This window comes from Pholcus phalangioides, unplaced genomic scaffold, assembly GCF_987345545.1.
Source record: "Pholcus phalangioides strain wild (caught in Gottingen) unplaced genomic scaffold, Ppha-v1.0 ptg000013l_1, whole genome shotgun sequence".
In the NCBI taxonomy this organism is placed as follows: Eukaryota; Metazoa; Arthropoda; class Arachnida; order Araneae; family Pholcidae; genus Pholcus; species Pholcus phalangioides.
In genome coordinates this window covers 16,262,798-16,285,952 of record NW_028301606.1, presented here as the reverse complement: position 1 = coordinate 16,285,952, position 23,155 = coordinate 16,262,798, and the positions used below count along the sequence as shown (strand labels likewise).

The following is a 23,155-nucleotide window of genomic DNA, read 5'->3' as shown; positions in this document are numbered from 1 at the left end:
CATAAGAAAGAATGATAAGCAAAAAAGCTTTCTCAAGGGATATATGGAATCGTGCTTGATAGGTCAGGAATCAAACTAGAGGGGGGGGGGGGCAGCGGGAGGGGGCAACTGCCCTGGGCGGCACTTTAAGGAACAACAATTTTAGGTGGAAAAAAAGAGCACCGTTATAAAATTTTTGTATTTTAAAGTGGTTGGGCTGTAAAATCATGTTTGCCTCGGGTGGCAAAAACCATAGTTACGGCCCTGCATATGGTTATGCTTTCGAATATAGTTATCATACAGTTATTGTTATATAGGAAACCTTCGAGTCCCGATGTGATCGCATCAAATGGCGTGTAATGCGACTCCCATCACATAACCGAATAACCCAACATATACCTGACTATTTATACGCTTTTACGCCTACTTCAACTTTTCCGTCGATGCGAAAAACGAATTTCACTAAAACATTTCTTTTCGGTCAACTAATTTCCCTCGGTACTTAAAAGAGGTTTTTTTTTGGTTGTAAATTTTTAGAAGACGAGGTACCAGAGGCGAATTTAAAAAAAATTTAAAAAAATATATTTGGATTACGTTTTTTTTAACCCTTTTAACCTAATAATATTAAAAACCCATCAGCACTTTCGAGTCTATTAAACTTGAATTTATTAGGGTAAAGCATCTCCCCGTGTGTATGGATTGAATATTTAATAGCTTTGGGTACATTAGGTACATACGAGACTAGCTCAAAAAATACTGACATGCATACATTCTCTTAAAAAACATTTGAAAAAGGAAAGTAAAAATTTTTTTAATGAAAATTAACTTTTTTTTTTGAGGGAAGAAGAAATTTACACACTTTAAAAACTGTTTTTCGACGTTCAATATTTACCTAGTTTTTACTAATTTCTACTTTTTATCGCCACGAGGAATCAAATTAGTCATGCGTTGACATTTTAAATAATTGATGTATATTGAAAAAGTTTTTAAATTTTATTTGACTCATACAACGAATTATACGTTCAAGTCATTGAAGCGCTGGCCATGAAAGCCTAAGACAATGCTTCAATAATCAACATTTATAAAATATAAAAAACGAACATTTAAGGGATTTTTGGCGAAATAAAATCAATTAACCAACATTCTTGTTTGTCAATAATTATAGGTACGGCATTCATGTAGTATTTATAAGAATTATTTAACTTGGAAAAGATTCACGAGTTAGCATTTCTATAATTTTTTTACTAGAGTTCAATTCATTTACATGAATTTGGGGATGATAATTGCATCAATTATTAACTCGCATTCGTTCAGTAGTTGCAAGCAATATATATAAACTTCTTTATTAGTTTCACATTACTATTCATATTGCCAATAACGTCTTTTTTGCATGACGAGACAGCATAAACGTATATTGAGACTATGCGTAGCATGGGTCTAACAATATTTGAGCGTTCATGATAGGATAGATAAGGCAATTGAGACGGGGGGCGGGACTGGTGGTGCATCAGAAGAAAATATAGTCAGGATTGGGGGGAGAAAAGTTCTGAGGCTCTGCTCTACTGAGATTCTTTTTTTTGTCACCCTGTACTTTTCAATTCTATTTCTACTTGATAGTGTACATACACCTTGTAAACCTTCTGAGATATTTCTAACGAACTGGTACATGACGGAACGTGTTGTGTGTGCTTTTGCGTAGCCCTAACGAATTTATGTTGCCAAAGTTGTGCTTCTTTCGTGTTATGCAGACGTTGCGATCTGGCTTAAATAATTTGAAATGAAAATGACAAATTAAATCAAATGTAATCCCCTGAGTAATCTGTACCATTTCGGTTCATTGCAAATACAGTCGGCCCCGTTTAATCGGATAAACTGATATTCTTCTCAAATGGATAAAATCCCCCGGAACCAAACTTTCTCCCATAGAAATAATATTAGAGTTTCCCGTTCAAACGAATGAGCTAAGCAAATTTTCCTCACCTAATCGAATATTACGATTCACGCTACAAATGTAAATACATCTCAACCACTGTATAAACAGGATACATTGATAACAGGGTGTATGGTATTTTACTGGAGAACCGCTGATCCTAGAGGCATACATACTTCCAATTAGAAAAAAAGACAAAGTTCGCTGATATATTCGAATTCGAAAAACGGAGAAAAATCGGGGAAAAACAGCATTAAATACGGATAGACCGTTTTATCCGTATTCAAAATTGTCCCCCCCCCCCCCCACTTTCCTCTGTAATTCGAGAATATCTCAGCAAAAATTGCACTTAGAAATGTGGAATATTTTTCGCTGGCATCAAGAGAGACAGAGCAAGAACTCTGTCAATGGGTTCTTGAGCATAGGGTATCCGTATGAAAAGTTAACATTTTTATTAACAATAACTATAATAACTATACAACCCCTTGCAACATGAACGACATATCTGAGTTTAAGCGGGGCCGACTGAACCAGTAGAGATTAGTATAATTTTTCACTGATTAATCAAAAACTTGAACTATTGATTAAACACACAGGAAACTTCATACAACAATGTTAACCGGATGTAATACGTTTAGTGTTTTTTTTTTCTCGCCACGAAAATTCCACAAACACCTGGCATAAATTTTCTTGTTTTTTTAAAAAAAAAAATCCCCTTATCGACCCTCGCGTCATTCTCAGACGTGCCTCGCTCCAATGTGCAATCAATTCTCGTGGTTAAGTCTCAAGCTGTTTCATAAAAGAGGCCTCCGGGTTTGATGATAATGCACCGAATTGTTCACGGTGCTCACTCGTTAAGAGATACCAAGACGACAACCTGAAATAAATACGACTTGGCATGATATGTAAAACGAAGGAGGGAACGCGAAAGGAGATGGCATTTTCGCCTTCTCAAAAGGCAAGGCTCGATGTTGTTCAATAGAAGTCGATAAGATAGGTGTGTGTGCCTCTCTCTCTCTCTGCCTTTTATAAGCGGGTAAAAGATTATTCCACACGAGGGAAAATATATATACCCTTAAAGAAGGTTGTTTGTTAGCGCTGGAACTTCTCCCAGATGGTCGCGACATCCATAGAAATAGGTGATTAAGACCTCACACTTAATTGTTCCGATCTAAGAACACACTATATTCACGGACACTATATCCTTTCAATATACTGAGTTACTATTAGAGGAGTTTTCCGTCCTCGAAGCAATTTCTTCACGAGTCATCTAATTGCTGCGGTGTGGTATCATTAACCTTCTCAGTTATTTATGTTCATATCTCTCTTTCTTCTCCCTTTGCTCGAACTGACACCATTCTTTTTTCCATTCGGATTCCTCCACCATTCAAAAGGCCATGTAGTTAAGTACTTAAAACGAGATGTAAAACAGACATTGCTTTAGAATAATGTGGGCGTGAGAGTTGTAATGATTAAGAGACTTTTCAAATACGATCGCTAATTTGTAGCTTGTTCCAAAGCTTTGTACTGGAGCTTTGGATATTTGTCTTAAAAAGGATAGTGTATGGATTAACTGAAGTTCTCTCCAAGACATCTCTAGCGATTCCGTGAGAAAGGTAGTGAATAACAGGGCAAATAACTCTAGTTAGAGCTATTGGACTGAAATATAGGGTCTTCTAACCAGAGTTAAGTTAGGAAACCCCCTATAATGTGGGAGTTTCCCACAAAAAATGAAAATAATTTCAAAGATTTCAGACAACATGGATATTGTCTCTCAACAGTCTGAAACTTATGTTCTAAGGCGGCGGTTCTCAACCGATGCTCCGCGGAGTCCTAGAGGCTCCGTGTGAACTCCAGGGACTCCACGGCCGCTCGAGGAAAATAAAAAAAAACATTAAATTTGAAAAAAAATAATTATTAATATTTTTGAATAATAAAAATAAGCCAGTAACTTTGATGAATAAATAAAAAATAGGTCTACGGGGCTCCGCCATAGAAATTATATACTGGAAAGGGCTCCGCGTGTCAAAAAGGTTGAGAACCGCTGTTCTAAGGCATAGGTTTCAGACTGTTGAGAGGTATTGCAGGGTTTCGCAGTATGTAGCAGTATGTAAAGCTAGAGCTTTGCGGTCGTATATACATCGCGCTGGATTCGAAAGTCGTTGACGGCACAGTGGTTATCGGTTAAAGTTTGCTTTCTGCGGTTTTCCAACTTCAAGAGGCGAATGCGAGCCAGTCTCCCATTTGAAGAAAGTTTCTTTACAAAGAGCCGGAAGATCTTCAACACGCAATACTTGCATAACATAAAATTTAAGCATTCACTATCTTCACTTCAAAATATAGAAGACATATGGCAGCATCAGCAAGATCATACACAACATTAGACACGCACTCAAACTGTTAGGCACACACACTTACACTTCCGGCACAACTCACTAGGCAGTAAATTGCCTATGGCGATAGACCTGAAATGTGCTCGGTTTGAAAAAAAGAAAAAAAAAAAGCATCAGCAAGAACCCGAAACTAGCACAGTTTTGAACATGTACACACACACACACACGCACAACATATTCAGGCATGTACTGATTCGTCAGAAATTCCGCATTTGAATGCATACGAAGTGCACGTATGGTCAAGTAGTACGTAAAGCGGTGAAAGTTTTCATTGGTGTTTCAAGGAAAACATTTGTTTTGAAGAAAGACCTACGCTTGACTGGGAATTCAAGTTTCTCCAAATAAAATCAATGTTTTCCATGGAACAGACTTGTAACACCCCCCTATCAATAGTTCAGCGTGAACTGAAACGCTGGAAAGCGCTGCTTTGTTACATAGTCGTATTTAAGCATGTGCAACATGCAAAGAGGTTCTTTTAAAACTTCAGCGTCCTTAAAGGTCAAGGAAGAGTAAAATATTTCACTGCACATAGGAATAAGCGAGTAGGCCTAACTACTAGGATGTCTGCACAACATATATTACGAAATGATTCCCTAGAATACGATTATTGTATCAAGGTTCTATCGAGCATGAATGTAATTGCGAGGAATTCACTACAGAAAAAAAGAGAAAAAAAAGAGAGAGAAACGCTGTCGTGAGATCAGAAAATTTTAACGAACACTACCAGGAATCCTATTCTTGAGCTTACAATAAGCCTTGGCAGGCTAACATAGGAGGGTAGGCCAACATACCGAAGATTGAGAGCCCAATACTGCACGGAAAATAGCTGGTAAACCAGATTACCGTATCGCAATATCAACCATAAACAATCTTGGTACCGCCTCCTCACAAGAAGAAAAAGAAATACATGATAATATTATATATTTCAAGTCTGAAAGTCATCCTATGTGTGCACTACCTGGAAAAACAGTAACAGGCACAACAGGTCGGTCCACCATGAATGTTCACCGAAAGTATCATGAATATTAATGCACGACACAAGTACATCGTTATTGCACGCGATTCAATAGCTCTGACACAATATTTGCATGTCTCATACATTGCCAGAACATTTATTGCTACAAAAATATCGCCAGATTCCAAGAGAACATAACAAGCCATCGGGTGGGATGAACTGCGTAACTGGTACACAACAACAACAACAAAAAAATCGCGTTGAAACAAACATGGTAAAAGGGTGGAAATTAAAAGCACGAAGAGGAGGATTTTGTTAAGAAGATGAACAGACTTTCTTAGGAGAGAGAAGAAAGTTTCTTCTCATCAAATTATTCGGAAACACAAACACACACACATATATATACACAGTACGACAACGAAGCTCTCAGAACAAACGGCACAAAGACAAGAGCTGAGTTATCTTATCGACATACAAGGGTAAAAAGAAATGTAAGATAGAATATATATTAGTGTTGGAACACGAGGTGATCAAAGTTCAATACACGACAGGTCCGGGGTCTGTTCCTGAAGCACATTTCAAAAGCTTTTCCCATCCCGTAATGAGCCGGCTGCACGTAAATACGCGACGAGACGTATATAATCGTTTTCTTTTCCCGACTCCTTCACGTCAAGATACATACTCTGAATCGACTTTTAAGATGGTTACTTTTTAGCGCAGAATCTTGCGTTAATTATCAGTACATACCCTCGTTTTCCTGCGGAAAACATGATAAACGAAATATGTCTCTCGCATTTTTTCGAGTTTTGATTGAAGATGACGCATTGAGACGATGACAAATTGGATAAAAAAATAAAATACATATATATTTTTCTTCGAAAGAATTTCCAGTCTTTTTTGAATGTAGCCGTTTCTAATTGGATGTTACATCGGATCCTTTCTGGAGCGAAATACCGCCGAGTTAGTTAGTTTCATTGAATACGGGGAGGTAGCAGCTGTTTTCGCTATTTCATGAGGGAAAATAAATTAAAACAGATCACGAATTCTCGCTCTGGCTTTGTCAATCGTTTCCACATGAGCTAATTTACACAGGAGAGTGGAAGTAAAAGTTTGAACGATAAATAGACCCTTAAATGATGTAACTATAAATATACGTATAAATAAACTCTTAGAAGGAATAAAATCTACAAATGTTCTTCACACACACACACAAACAATTTCAGGCAGAAATTACGTGATAAAAAACTAAAAATGCCTAAAATGGAAATAAAAAAAATAAAATGTTGAGAAATTATATAGAAATAAATCATTCGGCATATTGTACATTTTTTATTACTGTTTGATTAACCAATGAGCAAATGTTTTTATTACAATTTTTTTGCAGTATTTTTATTACTTGCCCGATAGTATATAGTCGTCAAATTTTTATGATTTCGATACCCTACGTGACGAAAAAAATTTTAAAATTCTTTGCTCTTGCCGAACCCTTGCAATTGTATCCATATCCGTGTTCTTTAATAGCACGTTTAAAAGCAAGACGAGGTCATCTAAAAAAAATCTGTTTCAAATTGTACATTTCACATATAGCCTTATTGAAGATGTGCAAAGCATAAAAAAATCACATATAAAATAAATGTATTGAAGTAATATTTACTTTTTCCAAATATATATTATATAACTACTAACTCTTTGCGAGTCCAACTATAGTAATAAACAAATTCCATTGCAAACTTGAAGGTTTAAAAAAAAATGCAAACAGAACATTTTAATAAATTAACAAAATCACAGCCTCACATGCTCTGCAACAAACAAACAGTTTATATAAATTGAGACATCTACCAGCAAATTCAAAATATAAAATGGAAAGAATATAACCCCTCACTTTATGGTGCAAAAGCAATTCTGAACTGGCTGCAGTAATGAACATTTATAGAACCTCTGGCACATAATACAAAGTTACGCATTTAAGGGTTAAGGATGTTCACGTTTTAGTAGCCCATGCTTGATGCTGCACATGCTTAAAAACGGCTTAGAGGTTTAAACCAACGCTTTAGCTTAAGCGGAACCTTTGACGGAAATACAAGGTTGTTTCATGGAATCCAATCAAGCTACACAAATATTTATTTAACCAATGTTTCTATCACATTTTTTAAAGTTTTGGTGGAAGATGGTGTATTGAGAGATGATGACATAAGGTAGAAAAATAAGAAAAATGTTCTTTTTAACCGAAAGGATTTTTAAAAAAGTCTTTTTTGAATGCGGTAGTTTCTAATTGGATGTTGCATCGAATCCTTTCCAGAGTAAAGTACTGCCGAGTTAGTTAGTTTCATTTAAAATAAAGGAAGGTAGCAGCTGTTTTCGTTATTTTATGAGGAAAAGAAATTAAAACAGATCACGTAAATTCTCTCTCCCGCTTTGTCAATCGTTTCCACGTGAGCTAATTTACACAGGACAGTGGAAGTAAAAGTTAGAACGAGAAATAAACTCCAGTTCTTCAAACATTTCAAACAGAAATTACGTGATGCAAAAACTCCCAAAATGAAATAAAAATAGAAAGAATAAAATACACTGAGAAATTATAGAAGCAAATAGTTTGACTTTGTATATTTTTCATTACCGTTTGATTAACTAACGAACAAATTCTCTGAAAATAGTTTCAAATGCAGTTCTGATTTATCATGAATCCCCACAAAAAACAGCCTTGTGAAAACTACGGCTGCTTGTGAAATTATGAACAAAAAGGAATCGTCGGGGGTGAATCTCGTACGGAAGTGGTTGGTAGAAAATACATTTTCTCGTCGAAAAGGTCTTGCTGGTGGAAGTTTTAATGAGCATAATTTAGCGTCGAATAATTTATTGATCGCACAGTCTATTACCCGGAACTCGGGGCATAAAATGAGCAGGAGATATTTCTCTATCTTCTTGAGTCATTTTTTTTACCCTCTTGTTCAACTTGTATGCACTTTATATATAATAAAAGAATCCTTAATATCATCTCAATTAACTTGATCCCAAACACACATTCAAATTAGTTTCGCTTTCGCTCGCAGGAAATCAGTAAACTATAAAACATCTGCAACTGCTTTATAGGAAATTATGATGGTGGACTGTTATCGTGGTATAATGATGCATTTAAATACTAATTAATGTTTTTATTATTCAGAAACATAACAACTGTACTACTCACGGTTATTCAAGCTAGTGTGAACCGGATCCACCTCAGAAAATAGTAACTTTACAGAATTTTGAGGTTAAATGGAATAAATAAAGCCACTAATTGAGGAAATACGATTGCGTTTGCAAAAAAGTTATATTCATTTCCGGTAAAATGCAAGAAGATCAAATGAATATAGTATAGACTAAAATACCGTAACGGCTGCGACACACGTTCCGGTATTCTAGACAGGTTTGCCTACGCATACCTATTTGTTGTATGGCAAAGTTTGTAGCGGCCCTAATGCACAGTGGATCCAGCTTATAACGTTCTTCAACAAAACCGTCGTAAAAAAACGTTATAAGCGGGGGAACGGTTTAAACGGGAATACTTACGATACCACGAAAATGAGTCATACTGATCAGGGAAACATTACAAGAGGGAACGCGATACGCGGGATTGACTGTATTTACAGTTTACAATCTTTGGAATAAAACTTTTCTTTAAAACACGTAAAAAAAATTGATTGATTTGTGTTTATTGTATGTCAAAATTCCCTAAAAAAACACAAACTTTATTTCAGTCGATATCTTTCCTAGAACCATTTGAGTTAGATAGGTACACATATGTGTGCCTTGGGTCTTTGCTTGTCAGTCTTCCAAATTCATCTTCTTATCGACCCACCGCTCAGGAAAAATAAATTCCTATCAACTCCAAGGCTCAGCCAGGTCTTTGAGATCCCACATGGTAAGTAGCCCTCCTGGTTCATTTCATGCAAAGCACCCCCCTTCTGCTCCAAGGGGAGATATCACCCATTTGGAAAAGATCTAAACCAGTGGTGGTTCTTAAACTATAGTCACCCGTGTCTGTATTGCTCAATAGTTCGTCTGCGGCTCCTCATAACAGTTTTTAGTAGATATTTTCACTTATAAAAAAACGACTTCAAAGCATAAATAGGTACACAAATCCATATCTCCAGCTTGCTGTGACGCCTCTGAAAAGGTTGGCGATGCGAGAAACACTGCTCTAAACCATAGTTCTCAAATTTTTTCAGTTAATCACCTCCTGCTCGAAAATTTTTTTCTCATCACCCCCACACTTGAGAGATACCATAGAATCCCATGTTATATACGTAACTATTACTTCCCCCCCCCCCCCCGGTAATTTCCATTGCCCACTTTGGGATACACTGGTCTCTCTTAGGACTCTATAAGGTCTCTCTACTCTTTACTTTCACATTTGGTAAAGTTCTCGTTTTAAACTCTATTTAATGAAAAGTACCTCGAATAATCAAAGACCTAATAAAATTTATCGCAGAATTGGAATCACAGAACAATACAGAACCAGCAAAATTGTTGAGGAAACGAAATAGGAAGTCGATGCTTCTCGCATGGAATAACACGGTTTTTCGGATGCGTAAACGCACACATTACATGAATAAAAACATGGCCGCCCGATCACTTAGCCAACTGACGCATGTCAACGACGGCACCGCCAATCCGAAAAATTAAGGCAACACGCTGACGAATCCGTTCCAGGAAATAGAATTTTTAATGGAGCAGCACGTGTTATACTGAATATTTCGATCATCAGATCATGGTCACGGGGGTCGTATGATTTATATTCGACATGCGTGGTTCTATTGTAGGTTGTTGGGTCTCAACCGCAGCTTCTAGTTCACTTGGTGAAACGCTGAGACGATAGTTTTGTATGCATGTGATGACCCTGCACCACATCAAGAACTTTTTTTTTTCACTTTCATTCAACCCAGTAATGCATATTGCATTCAACATTGACCGTGCAATGACACTACAGAGAGATCCATCATCACCCACATACGCATGATCCATCGACCATAAAATGAATTCGAATCTACGATGAAACACATTACATTGAAAGCATTTTCGGGGATCTACCACGCTATTTAATTCTTTTTGGTGGCTTAATTACGTCTAATGCCAAATGTTAACGTACGTAAGTTGCAATTTCACTTGAAATCATTAGAGTGAAATTTCGATTTTGCCATATTCAAACTAAGTCTTTGACGTCCGTATGCAAAATATGACTAAAATTAACTTCCGAAGAAACGCAATTAGACATTTCAACCTCGTCGATTTAAAATGCACTGTAATTCGATGAGAAAAGATTTTATGATACGAAAATTATGATGAATGAGGTTGATTTTGAATTAGTTATGGCCAATGATAATAAATCATAAAAAAATTATAAATATTTGCCATGTGTTGAAATGTAAAAAGATTATTCTAGAAGCAAAATCAGTTACTGAAAGATTGACTCGATGATCGCGGTTTCTGATTTAAAATCGCTGATAATTACAGTTCCAGAAGTCCTTATTAAAAAATAAGACGCTAATAATAAGTGATTGATATATACGACCGTAAAAATATATAAAACAGAATGGATTCAAAACACATAAGCCCAACATACAAAATCCGCGCTAACGACACACAAAGTTAAACCAAAATTCACGTAATTACTCGCAATTCATATGTTCCAGATACTTCAAAGCCATACGCTATTAATGGCCTCCATTCAAGGAAATTTATACAATATTAATTCGTACAGCTCCCTAACGAACAATATATTTAAATACTTAATGACACGTGTAACAGTAATTTAAAATTTAAAATTTAAATTTAAAAATACGGAATGCACTCCCAAAACATTGGAACAATGAAAGTCTGTCCCGCAAATACAATCGCATTCTTATTATTGTTATTTTCCCCCTTCAAATAAATTATCAACGTCGTCTTTAAAGGATTTACGTTGAAGCCAAAACCAACATCTTCCAATTAGTGGCAGAAATTTAATATTTACGGGTGTCTCCGGGAAGATATAGTGATTTTGTATTTATAAAGTTAGACGAGGATGGTATTCAGAGCGTCCGAATACGTGGAATTATTCTGTAAGAATTTGAATTGAATAATTGTTGAAGAAAAATATCTTGAGGGTTCAAAGATGCTAATGCAAGTACTGTATATGAAAAACAATAAATAAAAACATGATATTTTTGTTTCATGTATTTTGATATTGATTTGAAACCACATACAGGGTTCCCAGCAAAATCTGCTTGATAATTTTTCTGACTGAAACTCAGAAATATCCCAGATTTTTCCTACCTAAAACCAAAAATTTCTCTGCTTTCTGCTTTTCCCGACCTAAAACACAAAATATTTCCTGAATATACCTGACAAACTTCTTGAAGAAAGAAATATAATTCAAAAAATCACAAAAACATTTTTTTCTAGTTAGTTTTTTTCCTTTCACAGAATTTTTGCTGCTGACTTTTATGATATTTGCATATTTCTCTGTCTTTTGTCAAATAGTTTACATTTTCTCTGACCATTTTCCATCTCCCTGACTTTCCAAACCCTGAAATAAACACGATCGCTTCACTTCGATGGTGTGGGAAAGCGGAATTATTTCAACAAATTATTGATATAAATATTGCAGGCTCTTTTCCTCATCACCCAAACTAACAGCCATGTTTGAGTAACATCCCCCGCCATTAGCCTATTGTATGCAGACCTACTTCAGGTGAAAAAACATCCATATGCTTTCTGAATTTCTTTCTCACCACTGGAATTCCGCCAGAATTCGATCGAACATAATTCATCAAGAGCAAATAGTGAGGAAGCTACAACAATATACATCATCTCACATCAAATCGATCCTCCCCACTGAAAAGAAAAAATAATATTTAGACCCAAAAAATACATGAATTAACCATCAACTTTTGTATTTTTTTCTGGGATAATGAATATATAATTATCCATTACGATGGAGTGAAAAGAATCAGAAATCGCTTAAGGAGTGAAAATTCCCTGCACTATTCTCAAACTTTTATTTGTTTTTTCCCCCTTGCAAAAAATAACACAATGAGTGCCAAATGACGTTTGTATATAAATCTATCTAATTTGTGTAAAATGTATATTTTTGACAGAAAAATAGATAAAAAAATTAAATGTTATTTTCCAATTTCAATACCGAGAATAATACAAATTTTACGTTTTCCCACAAAATCTTTAGCTTTCTTAAGAATTGTTTTTTTAAAAAAAAATGTTTTTTAAATGATTTAAAATTTATTCTATTTGTTCCTGGAGTATTTCTTCACCTGAACGTTATTATAAAAGCACATAGAGAAGGATAAATACGTGTCGCGTTAGTGGAATAAATTGATAATGCTAATCGTTATTTTCCCCCTTTTTCCACTATTTTTGGAAATCCTCCCGCGAAATAGGGAAAATTTGAAAAGAAATGAATAAAGGAAAAAAAGCAATATAAATCACCTTTCGAGTTTTAGCTAGATACCCCCTGTGTTATACCATTCACGATGAATTCCCATTAAAAGTAGTCAAGCGAAAGCGCTAATGGTTATTTTACGAACTGAATTGAGATACAATGAAAACATCTAAGATAAATTCACTTTTGGGAATTTTCTCTGCTTAATGAATTCAGGCTGAAACTAAGTTTATTATGGAAGGGAAATGAGAAAAAAAAAGTGAAATCATAATAGAATACGTAAAATGAAAAACATTATGTCGTCCTACAGAAATATAGTCTAGAAATCTATAATGATAAGAATTAAAAAACAATTACCTAAATTACAAGATACACGGAGAGGAGGAAAGTATTGGGAGGTAACCTTTGCACACACACACGCATTAGGGCTTGATTTCTTTTCTACGCCCTATCGCCACTCAAAATTATACTTATTTTCATTATTATCATTACTCCAATCTAACGTCTTTTAATGTCCATTAAGAAATATCGCATTTTTTGCTGTTAATTTAGTAATTGATAAAAGAAAATATTCGTAGAGAATCCGCATAATCTGACAGGAATGAAGTATAAAAATTATTTTCGCACATTTAATCGGATAGTTTTAATTGTCAAAATAGTCAGTAAATGCTGCATAATTTACTTAAAAAAAACATGTGATCATGTCTCAATCTCTTTCTTCGATGCCATTTGACATAGCACTTAAATAGGCATCATTGCAATTTTTTTTTGCTATAGGAATATATCTCAGTTATTAACCTGTTATCATCTTTAAGGTAGTTATGAACAAGTGCATAATTACATTAACTATAAAAGTGCTTAAGCTTCAGTTTTCATTAAAGAAAAGAAGCACCGGGTTTCTTTGTTTGATTTTTTCAAAATTACGTTTCTAAAAACATAGAGCCTTGCGGCGCTTCTGTGACAAATACTAAATTTGTTCTCAGCTTTGTTTCCTACAGGTAAAATACATAGCAAATTACATCACATTTAAATGCGCATCAATTAAAACTGAAATGGTTGAAGTTGGGGAAAACCATTGCTAACATTTGGAGGGTACGGGCAGGCATAGGCGGATTTGAGGGAGGGCGATGGGGGTGATCGCTTCTCCCCGTTCCTCAAAAAATCTGTCTTAGCACAGGCTGTGGAAGTGGAAAATCAACCCACCTACATACACCCTCGGTGATCTGACTTCTTCGAAGAGAGCACGTATCCGCTTATGAGGGCCATTTTGACAGCACCATGGGTCCTGAGGGAAATTATATTCTGGGGTCCCTAATCAGCTAAAAGTACCTGTGCTTATAATGCTATTGCAGTTTTCTTTTGCTGTGGTGCTTTGCTTGCCCCATTAAGAAATTGTCAAAAAATTTTAATGTTTTTCCCGTTATCTTCAAAGAAATACTACGTGAATGATGGGGACAACCAAAGGTAGTAGTGTTTCGCTAATTTTATTTCTCCAAGTGATTTGAGATGAGATTTTAAAATTATTAATTATTAATAAAATTATTATTATTATTATTATTTTGCCTCAGTTATTATTGAAATGATTTACTTTTGAGGATTCGAGATGTAATAAAGTACATTGAATTTGATAACACTTGGTATATACGTTGAGAGGAGGGGGGGGGGGTGTGTTTCATTTTTAATGGTTTCAATTGTGCGACTTTCGCACTTATACGACGTTTTGACTTTTGTTTTTAAATGTCGCGTAAACAGGGTTCCATATCACCTGATTCGTTAAATCGGGGCTATACAGTTTTTTTTTCCTTTTTCGTGTAGTATCATTTATACTACTTGTTTCGAAAAGGCGTTTGATAACACTTACTAACATTCAATTTTAAAATAAAATTTTCTGAAGCATTACTGCCATACTACTCGTCAAGTTTTTGAAAAAAAAAACGAAGTTAAAATCCCTCACAAAAAGTAAGTAAAAATTTACATGAACTGAATTGATAATAAGTAATACTATGATTTCTACTGGAAATTTAGCATTGTCCGTAAAACTGCTAAAAATAAATCCTTTGGATACAGTCGATCCAGCATATAACGTTTTTCCGTTTAGTACGACTTATTTTTATGGTCTCGCATCTAACTAATTCTCATTAAGATTCCCCCTTTTGAAGCGTTTTTTCCGCTTACAACGTTTCTTTATGACGGTTTTTTGGAAAACATTATAAGCGGGATCCACTGTATATCTAATTTCTCTTTATGTGAGAGAAATTTATTTCAGAGATCGGAAAAAAATATTTTAATGCTTTATAATATGTACTGAATCTTTTGAATTTAAAAAATGAAACTCTCAGAAAATACGAATACTTTTCATACAGGCTGTCCCGTAAATTTGTAAACCGTTTAAAACTTCATAAAAATTGAAGGGATTGGAAATTATGAATGCGGTTTGCGAAAAGTTATTCTTACGAAGCGGGATTTTTTTTTTGTAGGAAAAAAAAAAAACTTATTTGAATTAAAGGACAATGCTGGAAAGCAAATCAGAGTCCTATAAAATGCTGGGTGTACTGGCGCTCACACAAGGTTTCCATTGTGATATTGACATTGGTGGATAAAGCACCATTGGAGAAGCTGTTTTACCTCAGCTACAAATTGCCGACTGAAGCTTTACAAACGTTTCAGACACAGAAAAGATAGAAGGAAGGTTGAGATCCAATAAACGAAGATTTGCATTCTTGCAGCGCCTTGTAGTGACGAAAATTTCTAATAATGTGTTTTCGTTCAAGAAAAATAAAAGAAGGAAATTTCCTTCGCGTCAGAATAAATTTTGCGAAAACCACATTCAAATATACTAATTCCTTCAATTTTTATGACTATTTAAATTACTTATGGGGCACCCTGTATGATCCGGTCGAAGATTTCATTCATTAAGAAATTTCCCAGTACGGCTGGAAAGGTCATCGAACTAGGATTAACATGGCAATAATAATTTACCAAGCACGTAAAACGGATGGGAAATAAACCATCCATCTCATAAATTTTGACTTCCATCAAGCCGCGTGGAACATCCAAGCCCACAAGCTTAATTCTAATGATGTACATATATGAACGCAAAAAGATTTAATTCGTTACAGATAAGCTAATTTCTTGTCTAAGCTTGACCCTGAGCAATAAATTTTGGGGTGAATAAGCCCTAAATTTCACTACATTTCCCCAAGCTGAAGGGAGGGGGGGGGGGGAGACAGTAACGTTACCAGGAACTAGTTTTTTTTTGCTTGTTGTTGTATGTAATTAAAAGCAGCAGTTTTCGGATTTCATTATACTAAATTATAAAAGAAAAAAAAAAAACTACACGTGCAACGTGATTCATAATATGTTTCCTCCTCTAATACGTAAGCTTGTTCCCAGACTCAACAATAAACTAGTTGTGGCAGAGGGGTTAGGCTTAGATTTATCGCGACAGCGTTGCTAAAGTTTGAACGACGAGAGGCCATGACTTTGAATTAAGGAGGTTGGGCAAGAGATCGTTGTATCGATACTAACCATGCGCTTGAAACGATTTCTTTCAACATTTAATTTAATTTCTTTTCTTATCCGTAACTCAAAATCCATCTTTAATATCTCGCCTTACAATCTCACAACGCAACGTTATATGTGTGTACACTTACTATATCATGGCTGGAAAATTGTGGGAGGATAGTTTCTTCTCATCTGTTTACGTTAACATAACTGGTAACTAAGCGATAAGATTTACCAGAAAATCCATCTACTTTTGATAAGCAAATTATATACACTGGTATATGCGTTCACAAAATAGGGATACTGTATTTTGTTTGGCAACAAATGAAGACAAATATAATACAGAGCAGAAAAAAGATGGAAATTCAGCACTTCCTATTTATTTTCCTCTTTGTTTCACTATGATTTTCATTAACTGAGGATGTGGTCCTCAACCAGTGGTATGCATAAAATGTATATTATGATTAGGAACTTGAATGTTAGAATATACAGTATATACATAGGCCTATATATATTTGTATTTCAATTGCAAAAACTAGTTTTTTATGATGTTATGAAAAGTATTTTTGTATGATTTATGGATGAGTGTGTATATTTGTTTTGAAATCAATTTCTGTTTTCGAAATTTCATATTTTAATGCCATTTTTATACATTTTTTTTTAAAATATGTATTTTTTATATTTTACCCACATTTCACATACGAACGTGTATGTGATGTAAAACGAAAAATAGTTATAATCTTACTGTAAATATTCATTGGAATCGTTAAAATTGTTGAGCTACCTTAAATCTCACAACGAAAAAAATATCAAAACCAAATCTTTACTTATGACTACATGAGAATGCTTTTACAATAATTGCTCAACAGTGTTTCAAAAATAATTGCATAACAATGTTTCAAAAATAATTGCATAATAATGTTTCAAAAATAATTGCATAGTAATGTGTGTACAATAATTGAGCAACAATGTTTCTGCAATTGTAGCGTCATTATTGTAAAACATTTTTTCCGTCAGTACTTATAACTTTCTTTGCGGAAAACTTAAGGGCTCCAATGAATTCAGAATATATACACAGTGAAAATGAAACAATTTCATTATTTCACTTTATATTTACATTCATATATGAAATTATAGAAGCTATAAATATAAAAAAGAAAGTATATACCTAAAAAAAAATTTGATAATAAATTTATTAAGAAAATAGAAATTTGTGTGTGTGTGCGTGGAAATAAATTAATTTAAAAACAAACGCATGCACTTTCACACATCATATAAATACCCTTAAATGAAATCATAAAAATATATAGCTTTTGGAAATGAAATATAAAAGATCCTATGTCATGAATTATTCTAACGTTATTTCAAATTGTTAATTACAACGTTTAGGAACAATGAACTAAAACTTGTGAGTTTTGTTCTGCTAAAAAAAACAGTATCATTTCAACCAACTCTCCCTTCTTTTAAGAATAGAAATGTTCATGAATTTCAAATTGCGAGTAAATAACTTCTTTAAAAAAATGGAGAAATTCATTATTATAAAGTATTGATGAAATTCATTACTGTAGAAAACATTGTTGCGCGGCGTCGTCACAAATAAATGCTTGATTTTTAAGAATAGGTTTTCTATGTGTGTGTGTTTGAAGAAAGTTTAAGGCAGCTAAAATATTTCTAAATGTTCCAATGAATTCTAGAAATGCACAATGGAATTGAAACAATTTTATCATTTTACATTGCATACACGTTCGCATGTGAAAGTGTATGTATAATATATAGAATATAAATATACACACGATACGAAATATAACAATAAATTAATTGAGAAAAATGAAAATTTTCTAATAAATTAGACTTAATAAACTAATTTTGAAACACACAGAAATCCACACATATTAAAATACCTCACATAAAGTTACGAAAATGGATAGTTTTTGGAAAATAAAATATATAATTATTTTCCGACGTTATTTCAAATTCTAAATTGCTTAATATAATTTACATTTTTCTGGAACTTCAAATACCCCGAGTGCGTCTATTAAGACGTATAGATGAGAGGTAAGTCCAACACCTCTTTTCTAGCATTTTGTACAAACTCTCGTCTAGACGAAAGAAAGAGCAGAGAGACGTTAATCCCATAGGTACAGCAATAAATTATTTAGATAAATTTCGCAACCCTCTGTGATTCTTTCTTTCATTATTATTATTCCGAAATGAACCAATCCTTACTTACATTTACCCATAATTCTCCTTACGATTTTCTTCTATTTAATTTTATTTTTTCCCATTTTTTTAAAAGAATATCTTACCCAAGGTAAACCTCGCACTAGGGAGTGGGAGCTTCGTCGCATCACTCATACAGCTGTCATAATTTTTTGGCTAGGAAAAAGTTGTATAGCGATAACAAATTTTTTTTTCAAAGAAAAATTCTTATGTATACTTTTTCTCAATTTCTTCTATATATGCTATTTTTTTCATTATTTTTCATTAAAACCATTTTAAAAAGGCAATAAATTCATAGTGAAAAAAGGAACTCGAAAACATACATTAATTTAAAATCAAATATATGTTCTCTTACAACATAGAAATATTTCACATGAAACCATAAAAATCTATGGTTTTTGAAATAAATAAAGAAAATCCAATACGATTGATTATTCAAAAGTTATTTCAAATTCTTAATTACAATCTTTCTAGAACAGAAAACAAGAATTACTAAATTCTACCCTTCAGAAAAATCAGTAACAGTGTCATTTCAACCACTTTCCCTTTTTCTCCTAACAGCAAAAATATTAACGAATTACATATTAGGAATACATTATTTTGAGATTTCAAATGCCTGAAGTGTATACGTCCCAAGAGACGTATAAATGAAAGGCAAGTTTAACAATTTTTTTTGTTTATAATTTATACAAACTCTCGTCTAGACGAAAGGGAGGAATCCCATAGGAACACAGCGATAAATTATTTAGATAAATTTCTCAACACTCTTTGATTACTTTCTCTGTCTTTCATCCATGCTGTGCTTCATAGCAAAATTCATAAATCCACCGCCATTTTTTAGAGGGCTACTAAGAAAAGACTTATAGAGCGATACATTTTTTTTTTAAAGAAAAACTTGTAGGCTTACTTTTCTTTTTTTTTTATGTATAAATTTTTAATTGTTTTAAAATACAAATATAAATATGACAATAAATTTATTTAAAATAAAATTTGAAAATATGAGAGAGGTATAGATGAAAGGTAAGCCTAACACTCCTTTTTAGAATTCTATAAAAACTCTCGTCTAGACGAAAGGGAGAAGGACTTCAATCCCATAGGAACAGCGATAAATTATTTAGATAAATTTCTCAACCCTCTCTGATTACTTTCTCTTTCTTTCATTGTTATTATTATCCCGAAATGAACCAATCCCGGCTTGCACTTACCCATAATTCCCCTTAAGGCTTTGTTCTTTTTAATTTTGTTTTACAAATTTTTTTTCGAGAATATCTTAAACAGAAATCACCTCGTACTACGGGCGCTTCCTCGCAACATTCATACAACCATCCTCATTTTTTTAGAGGGCCAGGAAAAAAACTGTTATAGAGCGATAACAATTTTTTTTTTTTTCAAAGAGCAATTTTTTACGCTTACTTTTTTCTCAAATTTTTTATATATAATTTTTTTTCATTATTTTTCCTCTTTGCTCTTTCTTCGAATTTTTTTTTCCCAGGGGCACGACGTACTTTCTCTCTCTCTCACACACACACCAAAAGCCCAGAATGTAAACGGAGTTTTCCCTCCATTGATCACTCTCTTAGGAGAGGGCCCCATTCTTGGGTAAATGGGTTAATCGATCAACCCAGTGCGAGCATCCATCAGTGTGGGTAAAGGAGGGATGGCAGCAGCCATTTTGGAAAATGGCTGAAGGAGAGAGGAAAAAAAAAAAATACCGAAAAAAAAATGTCCAAACGAGTCGTCCACGAGAGAAGAATGTACATACGAAAAGCAAAAGAAAAGAGAGATACCCATACAAAATGGAAGGTCTTAGAGGATGAAATTACACTCCAGATATTTTTTAAATCAAAGAGAAGACAAAAAAAAAAATCGTGGATATAATTACGTGCCGCCTGAGCATGACCGAAAAAAAAGTTTCGAGACCTTTCTAGAGGATATATTACACGTATCTAACTCTATCTATCTATTACATAAAGTACAAGACCTCGGCCATTATCCCTCAGATCGCAAGGTCGGCAACCGACTGTGTAAGTGGCAACAAAATGTTGAATAAACATCTCTTCGTGTCTCTCGCTCTGTCCCTGCTGTTTTAGAGACTAAAAACTTCAGTTTGAACGAATCTACTTTTCATTTCGATTTAATAGATTATTCAATCTTTGCAATATTCGGATTATAAATATTGATTGGGACAATAGTTAGAGGGTGGGGTGAATATTTATGATCCTTCAGAAGAAGGTTTCAATCTTATGAATTGTTGAAGCGTTGAGACAGAATTGAATAAAACTACTTTTCTTACGTCATTGAATAAATTAAATTAAACGCTACGTTTACTACAAATGCAATTCACAAAAATCTCATTCCTGGAGCTTCTGATACAGGTGAATCGAAATTGGCTTCACAGTGGTTAAATGTTTTAACCCGAGTGCACATGAATAATGCGTTTTCTGATCACAAACATCCATGATGAAACGTCCGGCACAATTCTTATGTTATATCAGATTTGTGTAATTTATCAACTGATTGGATGTGAGTAGTTAATTGCCCACTTCGTCGTTTGTAAAAAGATCAGTAGTCCCCAATCTGTGTGTGCCCAAGGTCGCATGTGTAACTTTTCGTGAAGGCGGTGAGTGAGAATGTTCAATTTTAATGCCAAAAGCAGGGCCGTAGCCATTTCTTTCAGAGGAGGACAACTGATGTTTCTGGGGGGGGGGGGGGTGGGGCTAAAAGGACAGAACAATATCGATTTAACAATGTTACTTCATAAAAATCAGTAATTTTCCAACATTTCGGGGGAGGGACCGGATCCCCTTGTCCCACACTCTCGCTACGGTCTTGGCCAAAAAAATGCTACTTCACTGAAATTGACATAATGGAATTAACTTTTATTTGTTTGCGTGCGCGAAACCAGAGAAATGATGATTTTAATAGTGCCCATGGGCATTGCTATTAAAATATTTATATAATGGCTAATTATGTAGCCGGACTCTAATGGAATAATCAGATGATAGAAACGACACCCATACATATCGTAAATTAGGAAATTAGGGATCACGTCAGATGCTTAATGATAGAAGTTTGTGATAAGAAAATGAATTATAGTTAGTTAGTTACTGACGGTGCACAGAAATACAAAAACACGCCGAGTTTCTTCAGAATTTTGTGAAAAATTATGTCAAATACTGTTTTCAATCTCATTTCAGGGTTCCCGGCACTATTTGTTTGATCATTTTCTTAACCAAAAATCTTGAAAAAATTAATATAATTCAAAACCTCAACTTCCAAATGTTTTTCGAGTTCAAGTTTTTCCCCCTTTACTGAACTTTTCCCTGACACTCATCAAACATTGGCATATTTCTCTGACTTTTGTCAAGTATTATACATTTTCGCTTACTTTCCAGGCCACCAGGAACCCTTAATATATTTGCCGGATCAAAGCACTAAAAGTAAAGTTCAAGTCATGTCTTGAACCTTAAAAAAAAATTACCGTGAGAATCTTGCAATTATCCTCATATCTATACGTTCTAAAAACAAAAGCATATCTAAAATTCATGGATATGCGAGAGCTGAATAATACACCAAACATGAATTGGACTATTTTGGGTGACAAAAAAGAAAAGCGATCGATCTCATTTAATAGATAAAAAAAATATTTTTTTCATAATCCGGCGTGAATTCCATCCAATATATAAATTCCTCACGTATTCAGAAAACATATTGAAAGTTTCACAACATGAAATATCAATTTTGTACTTACCAATTCCCGTGTAACTCCGGAAAAAAAAACTGGCTATTCAGCAAGACCTGTAAATGAAAAAAGAAATAAATCGTGAGGTAAATTTAGCAATCGTGTCCATGTCATCAAATGTTCAAATAACTCTGCATCACTCGCACCTAAATTTGCAGAGCAAAAATCATCACGGTATACATATCTAACGGTATGGAAGTTTCAATTTTAATTCTCACGAGAAAAGTCACACATACATACCCCCAGCAGATGTTAAGCATAATATAAAGCCACCGAAATCAATTTCATAGTGATACCAGCTGATATTTATTGACTGAGAAGATTACCTACATCGAAAACCATTACCATAAATGTCACGTTACAGTCACACGTATCGCGTCGTACTGGATTCGAAGAGGGGAGAAAACGGGACAGAAATAGTCATCTTTTCTACAAGAACGAATTTTCAACACACACACACACACACACACATATATACATTTTCCATTTAGAAAGAAGGAGGGAAAATTCTCTTTGCATATTCGTTCAAAATTTGCAACCAAAAATCTTTAAGAATTTTTTTTTCTTTTACATATATATTAAATGCATAGAATAAATCAGAACGAAGATTGGAATCCACAAATTCGCAGATTCTAATACTCTCACCGGAATCCATATTTGCCACATAACGCGCATTTTTTTCTTCAATCATGGCAAATGGAAAGAATATTCATGGAATATATGTATGCATTCTTTGAAATAAGATTTCGCTGTGCGAGATCGAAACCTCCCTTCCTTTCCCGTCACATACTATTTCCCAAATACGATTTGGACTCGATACTTAGTAACTGCGCGTTTCGACTTGAATAAGGTTGAATAAGTTATGCAAATAGTGTGATGCCGGTTGTATTAAAGAGCATTGATAGGAAGGGAAGGAAGAGATGGTGAAGAGGTATAGGAAAAAAAAATTCAGAAGGAAACGGACGTGGGAAAAAAAAACCCTATAAAAAAATTATATTTACCTTCCTCCCACATG

The 23,155-nt window shown here is 34.2% G+C and overlaps 1 protein-coding gene across 1 annotated transcript in view; it reads right to left on the bottom strand.

The window, feature by feature from the left end:
- Positions 1-23,155, bottom strand: part of LOC149078668 (plexin-B-like) — a 242,442-nt gene that overhangs the window by 141,373 nt on the left and 77,914 nt on the right. Inside the window, exon 2 of the mRNA XM_089240809.1 lies at positions 22,150-22,196. The gene's annotated coding sequence lies outside the window, so the exon portion shown is untranslated. The remainder of the gene's footprint in view (positions 1-22,149; positions 22,197-23,155) is intronic.